We start from the raw sequence: 6367 nt of genomic DNA on the forward strand, positions 1-6367 counted from the left end.
GTCTTCCGAAGTGGCCACACCCTCCTTCACCTTCCGGATGAAATCTCGGACCACCCTCAGCCTGTTTCCTCTACTCTCCTCTACCAGAGACTGTTCTTTGTGATCTTCCCTCCCTCCTGGCTGGGTCCGGCCTCTGTAGGTGTCCCTGGGCCCGTCCCCCTCCCCGCTGCAGCCTTTTGCTTCAGTCACTTTTCAGGGGGAGCCTCCCGCGCGCAGGCGCCCGCGGCCGTGGGCCAGGCCCCGCTTGCTCTCACTGAGGTCTCCCCTAGGCTTGCTTGACCCGGGATCGACTGGACTCCGCCGCTCCTGTGGCCGGAGTTACAGGGTGAGCCTCAGCGACCACCCTCACTGCGATTGGTGCTCAATAGAAAAGACTAAAGTTGTGCCACCCGCAGCGGGCCCCTGGTCCTAGTGATTACTCCGGTTCCTTAGCCCTAGGTTGGACCAAACCCGTTCCCTGAGAGCCATCTGGTCTGTTTCCCAGGAACTCTTCATATGGTTTCCATTAGGCTCGCCAAAACCATGCATGGAAAATGCATCCTTGGAGCCGCTGGGGAACCTCCAGCGCTTCTGCCCGCCGGCCTGGCTGGGCGTCTTCAGCCGAGGGCGGCCGGGGCCCCTGCTTAGGTTCCGAGTCCAGTACCTGAGGCTCGGGGTCGGGGTTATCATTACTGTGCCCGGTGACCCCAGCGTTCCTCATGGCATCTGTTCTGTATTTGACTGGCGCTGGATGCGAGGCATCGTTTGCTGGAGTTCTGTTTCAATTCCAAAAAAAGACCCATGTTTACCACTTTACAGATGAATTTATAGAAATAACCACACAGATTCAGCGCGGTGATCAGCAGCGTTAGTGGGGTTGGGTCTGTGTCTTCTCCCACGTGTGCTCCCCAAGCCTCTAACCCCCGGGGTGGGGTGGAGGGGCAGTCAGAATAAAAGAAAACAAAAGAAAAGCTAGGATTTGTTGTCCTAGAAGAAGGGAGCAAGCAAGTTTGAGGAATCATGGAGAGCTATACCTGGAAAGTTCCTTAGAATTGATCAATTTATTGAGGACGGTGAGAGGACTTAGGCAAGGTCACGGGGCTGGTGAATACGGTTCTGAGAACCAGCTAATGTAGGGAGGAAGGGGGGGGGAACTTGCCTTTCCCCCTGCTTCTAGATAACAAAGGATTCTGGTCAAACTGCGTTCATTCATTCCTGCCTTGCATAACTTTCACTCACCTTAGTTTCTTTTCTTTCTCTTTTCCTTCTTTTCTTTAATTTCTCTTCCTCCCTCCCTCCCTTTTTCTTTCTTTCTTCCTTTCTTCCTTTTTTTTCCCCTCTCTGGCTCTGTCTCTGTCTGTCTGTCTCTATCTCTGTGTCTGTCTCTGTTCTTTTCCTTTGCTTTCTTTCCTTGCCTCAACCTTGTAATTTTACTTGGGGTTTTAAAACGAAACCAGGTGCTGCATAAAACAAAGGCAAAGCAATAACAAGGAAAGACTATCCAATGCCTCAGGAATGCGCTGAGTTTTATGACTCAGGCTGTCCTGGCAGAGGCCGGGGACGGACGCAGGGAGGTGGGTGGCACAGAGCAGAGCCCACAGGGCAGCCTTGGCCCTCCCAGATAGGATGGTCAAGACAGCCATGACTCACTCCTCCGTGGAGCAGGACTTCCTGGAGGTGGGAGCCAAGCGATCATCGATGCTTCTCCGCAGAGCCAGACCTGTCTTGATGTAGCAGGGGCTGCGCGAGGTCTGCAGGAGAAGCTGGCCCAGGCACAAGGCCATCTGGACGAAAGAAGCAGGCACTGTGAGCCTGGGCCAGGGCTTCAGAGCATTGGGAGAGGAAAAACACATGAACTGCAAAGTGACGTGAAAACTAGCATCTAGTACAGTGGATCCAGTGCTTGAGAGTCACTGATCTGGGGTGTCTAGAAGGAGGGGAGGGACTGGGACTCCCTGGAACCACAAGGTATTTTAAAGGGTGCTTGTTACAGCACACAGAGCACTAGAAGAGCTTGTGGGTGTGGGCAGAGTTTCTGAAGTGCAGTTCCTGGGGTGCCCTTCCTGATGCAGTTAGGAGGAATAACTAAGAAAAAAAAATAACCATAGGCTTTGCATACATGCCCAGAGAGACGCCCAGGCACACATCCTCACATTCTGGGAATTCTTTTCAAATGAGCCTAGTGTTGGGGTGAGGTGTACATTTTCCCCTGTTACTAAGAGACCAGCTGAGAATGCTTGGAGAGTGCTGGGGGAATCTGAGCTTGGACGACTGGGTGTGCATGGGGTCCTGCATCACACCAGTCTGGGTGAACGGACATCCTGGCGGTGGGCTGCCCCACACCCACCCCAGAGAAGGCTGTCAGGTTTTGGAGCAGGAGCCTTGCCAGGCACGAATGATATTGCTAGCACTGCTAGGTGTAGCAGCCTTTTAGAATAGGGGCTTTGCTTCTCCCCCCCACCCTCTCTTTTTCTCTCTCTCTCCCCATCATTTTTCTTTTCCTTTCCATGGAGTGCGCTCTGAAGAGCTATGGTGAGTATGCCACGATTTCAGGGGAAGTTCTGCTTAACTTTTTCACTGAAGTCTTCTTACCCCGAAAAATGCAGTCTTCCAAGGACGATGACTTCATAAATATTAATAGCGTGAGCAGACGTCACTCTGCTGCTGCAGGAGAGTGGACTCATGCGGACTTATTTATGAAGTGACACTTAGGTGAGTGACATCAGTCTTAGGTGTCAGCCCAGCACTCTTCCATTGAAACATACTTTTGGGGTGATTATGCTGGTGAGTATTTGCTATATTTAGGCCTTCTCCTCCCCTAGATCTCTCTTACCCTGGTGAGACTCCAAACCAGCAGAAAGCCAAGATTATGGTATGAAGGGAAAGACTTAGACACTAAGGAGAAGGCACAGGGCTTGAACGTGTGCTGTGGAGCATTGAAGAATTGGGAGCATTTGAGAATGCTGGCTACTCTTCTAGGGCTCTTCTGGTCAGGTGGTTTGGGGGAGGCCCAAGTCTAGCAGGTGGAGCCCGTGGCGTTTTCTCTAAGGTGCTCATGTCTGCTGCTGTGCATCCCATCCCTCTAAGGGTGGGCAGGCCTTTGTTGGAGGGTTTCATGACCTTGGCTGGGTCAAGATCTCTAGGGCAAGCTGAGGCCTTTCCTCTCGGCACACCTGGCCCCAGGTGGGGCAGTGGCTGGCTTTTATAGCTGTGAGGGCCCTGACCTCTACATTTCCAGCTGGACACAGACTCACTTCAGTACTCCGTGTTTGCCTCTATCAGCTTGGCCACATTGTTTGTCCTGGGAAGCGCCAGGTCTTGGCACAGGGGACATGAAGTGTTGCCAGCATTTTATTTTTAGAGACAGGAAAATATCTGCTTTTCAGCAGCTGCTTTTTTTTTTTTTTCCAGGGATGGTGTAAAAAAGTTCGAGACTTCCAAGCCTTAAGTACGTATGATGTATGAGTTTCTTCATGGCGCTAAGAGCGTTCATGTGAAGACCACCTGGGCAGGGCAGGTGGTGGCCTTGTTGGGACACTCTGGTGGCAAACATCTTATCCACAAACTTCCTAACCTGGCTGTCTCTTTTGAGGGTATCAGTTGATCTTAGAGTATTGTTGTTCTGACCTCCATTCATCTCCTTGCCTACTAAGCCAGAATCTAGCCAGTGTGAAGGAGAGAAAGGAAATCTATCCAACCTCACGTTCTTTGTCTTCCTCGGATCCACTGATGTGAGAAGTCAGCCAGCTTCCACGGCAAGAAACGTACAATCGTACTTGAGAGTTGCATTCCCAAGTTTTATTGGATTTAACATGTTTTCCTAATATGGTTCTCTCTTAAAACACATTTTTGGTAGGTCCTGTCATTCTGGCCATTGTCTTTCTGAAATGAAAACATTCTGTAAACTGTAGAGACATTGTACAGAAAGGTAAAAAGGAATGAGATCAAAGGAGAAACTTAAATTGTTTTCCTCCCTTCCTCCTCACCCACTTTTTGGACAAAAAAAACCAAACATGTATATGTCATGCTTCTAGCATGATCACCTTTGCAGTCCCTTTTACTTTTTGTGGAGTGTATCCTCTGGTAAGTTTTCTTTTTTTTTTTCTTCCTCCCTTCTCCATCAAAGAGTAGGTAATGCATTTTCCCAAGGGTTTTTATGAGAATTTATATTGATCACTTTCTCTGTTTGGCTTGTTTGGGCCTTAAGTTTGAATTTGTTTTTCTTGAGCATTTCTAGTGATGGTTGCATTGTTTTCTTGAAATGGCTGTGGTGGGTGAGGGATCTCCTGCTGTTCTGAATCTCACTCCTTTGTAAAGAATCTCTAAATCCTATTCTACCTGGTAGAATTGTCTTTTTTGCTTTGATGATCTAGAGTTTTGAGATTGTTGTGGGTGACATTATTTTGAAAGTTTACTTCCCTTGAGACTAACAGGTTCTTTTCAGTCTGGTGGCTCAGGTCTTTCTATTCTGGTTATGGGGTGGGGAGGAAGAGGGCAGAAGAGGTACATTGGTCTATATGATCAGGTGTGGAGGAGGGGCGGGGCTAGAGGGACAGGGCTGTGCGCCAATCAGCATGTGTGTGTGTGTGTGTGTGTGTGTGTGTGTGTGTGTGTGTGTGTGTGTGTTTGCTGGTATTGGAGCTTGAACTCAGGGCCTAGGCCCTTCCCTTAGTTGTTTTATTCAAGGCTAGTACTATACTATTGAGACATGGTTCTACTTCTGGCTTTTTAAAGGTGGTTATTTGGAGATAAGAGTCTCATGGACTTTAAAACTCAGGCTGGGTTTGAACCCTGGTTCTCAGATCTCAGCCTCCTGAGTAGCTAGGATTATAGGTCTGGGACACCAATACTCCTTCCTGCCTGCCTCCCTCCCTCCTTTCCTCCCTCCCTCCCTCCCTTCTTTCTTCTCTCCCTCCCTTTCATTTTTCCTTTTAACTATAATAAAAAATGGAATTAGACACTGAAGTCCTATTGTTTCTCTGTTACTTTTATTCTATTTTACTCATTGATCATCCACCTACCCAAGCATTTTTTTCCTATTGCTAACAGTTTGTATGAGCCCCAAATAGTTTTTCCACTCATTCAGTGATCTGACTTGTCACCAATGAGTTATTGTAAGTGGATAATGGACTTGCCCAGTGGCCAGGCTCAGGGCAGGCCAGGGCTCAGCAGAACATCTGGAATGTGAAGCTCCTCTCCCCTCCCCAGACCTGCTTTAGCCTGAGCCATTCTCTGTGCAGCCTCTAGATCTGCCCATTGGAGCTGGTGTGCAGCATAGAGAGGCAAAACCTGGAAAAGGCTCAAGCACAAACTGATACTGACCAGTGGCCTCATCTTTGAGCAGATGAAGGATGAAGGAGTAAGCAACATTGAGTTTTGCTTTTTTTCACTGTTCCTGAAATAGGACCATTGAATTGGTGTTTTTATTACATGCATGCACATATGTTATCTTTAGAAAAAAAATCCTGAAAATAGTTGTCTAACTTTTGAAAAGATAAGGGTTATAGGACTAATCACTGAGGATTCCGATTCTTCTAGGGGCCATGGAGTACACAAAGCCTTGCTCTTCAGCTTCTAATATACATACTGAGGAGTCTGATGGGACACTGAACATAAACAACCTGTTTAATCTACAATTCCTCACTCTCCTGCCCTGTAGGTAGTTAGGGGTTGCGTTGCTGTAGCCCCAGCACTGGACCAGTAATGAGCTCAGATCAGTATTGTTGCTTTTAGCACTAGAATTTGAGACTTTTTGCCTGGGTGGTAGTACAGCTTATTAATATGATGTTTAATGTTTTGGATGACTCCATCCATAAGAATGGAACGTCGCTACGTGATGTCTGATGATGGTCTGGGTGAGATACATGAAGGAATGAAATCTAAAGGACTGAAAAGCTCAAACTTTACTGAATATCTACTCTTCCAATACCTATTCTAAAGTGAGAGTATGTTCTGAAGATTTTTTTTTTACATCCACCATTGCAAGTGACAAGTGTCTCAGGGCAGGGAGATTTTGGAAAGGCTCCGTGTGGAGCTGTTGTTCAGCCAGCATAGCATCCCTAAGTGAATGAAGGCAGAGCTGCCATTTTGGGGAGTTGCGTGCAGCCCCTGGCCCACACAGACTTGGGTCCTCTAACTGAGTCCACCCCTTCAAATGTCCATCAGTGTGTTTTTTCTGGAGTACAAGTTTTCTTCAGCTTTGTACTAGCAAGTGCAGTGACCATCACTAGAGAGAGGGGAAAGTGTTTTCTAAATTAAAATGACATGTTTCTGCAAAAAAGCAATAGACTGAGTATCACAAAACAAGATCCGTGCAGTTCCTTGATAATTGCAGGATGCTGTATTTTCCATTCTTGCTTAATATATAATTAATTGTAGCTGCTCACTC

Source organism: Dipodomys merriami, unplaced genomic scaffold, assembly GCF_024711535.1.
Source record: "Dipodomys merriami isolate MVZ:Mamm:240054 unplaced genomic scaffold, mDipMer1.0.p SCAF_15, whole genome shotgun sequence".
In the NCBI taxonomy this organism is placed as follows: domain Eukaryota; kingdom Metazoa; phylum Chordata; class Mammalia; order Rodentia; family Heteromyidae; genus Dipodomys; species Dipodomys merriami.